The 863-nt window shown below is 40.1% G+C and overlaps 1 pseudogene; it reads left to right on the plus strand.

Annotated features, from left to right (window-relative positions):
- Positions 1 to 277: 277 nt before the first annotated feature.
- LOC114044088 overlaps positions 278 to 863 on the plus strand; it is a 126416-nt pseudogene continuing 125830 nt past the window's right edge.

The following is an 863-nucleotide window of genomic DNA, read 5'->3' on the forward strand; positions in this document are numbered from 1 at the left end:
CACTCCCTGCTGCCTACAAACATGCCCATATCTCTCCTATCCTGAAAAAAACAAAAACAAAAACAAAAACAAATCAAACAAACAAAAAAACCTCTCAATCCTTCCATCCCAGGAAACTATTAAAGTTGCTGTTTGTTCTTCATTCTCAAAGAGCGCCAGGACATCTGAGAGGTGATGCCATGATGTGCAAATGAAGTGGATTTAAGTGAGGGAGGGCTGTGCAAAGGTCACCAGCCTCACTTATTCCTCTGGAGCCATCTGGGTCCAGTGTCCAGATATGGATCAGGACAACCTGAGATGGACCAGGCTGCAGTGGGAGACCTTGGCCTTTTCAAGGTAAGGTCTTTTCACAAGTCTCAGTTTGACTCAAGCAGCATTTGTTCAGTGATTAAGGCTCAATAAGAAATGAGGCAAAGAATGGTCTCTTTAAAAAATATAGATCAGGAAAGAGAAGACCCTCAGGGTTTCTGGCTAAAATAGAAACAACTGCTATTTATATTCATTCTGAGCACCAGGGCCCAAAAATAGACCAAGTAGGGCTTGGCCTAAGATCTATTGTTGGCCAATCCATGGGAGCCAGAATGACTTGGGGTTAAGGCTGGTCTTTAAGAGAAAAAAACAAAAACAAAACAAAAAAACTTCAGAGATTAAAATTTGCATTCCCTTTGGGCAGAGCACCTGCAATTAAGGGGGTGTGATACACTATGTGGAGAGAGAGAGAGAGAGAGAGGAAGAAAGGAAGAAAGGAAGAAAGAAAGAAAGAAAGAAAGAAAGAAAGAAAGAAAGAAAGAAAGAAAGAAATGAAGAGAGAAATGAAGAAAGAAAGAGAGAAAGAAAGAAATAAAGAAAAAGAAAGAAAGAAA

The sequence above is a fragment of the Vombatus ursinus genome, unplaced genomic scaffold, assembly GCF_900497805.2.
Source record: "Vombatus ursinus unplaced genomic scaffold, bare-nosed wombat genome assembly UNPS02014772.1, whole genome shotgun sequence".
NCBI classification, from domain to species: domain Eukaryota; kingdom Metazoa; phylum Chordata; class Mammalia; order Diprotodontia; family Vombatidae; genus Vombatus; species Vombatus ursinus.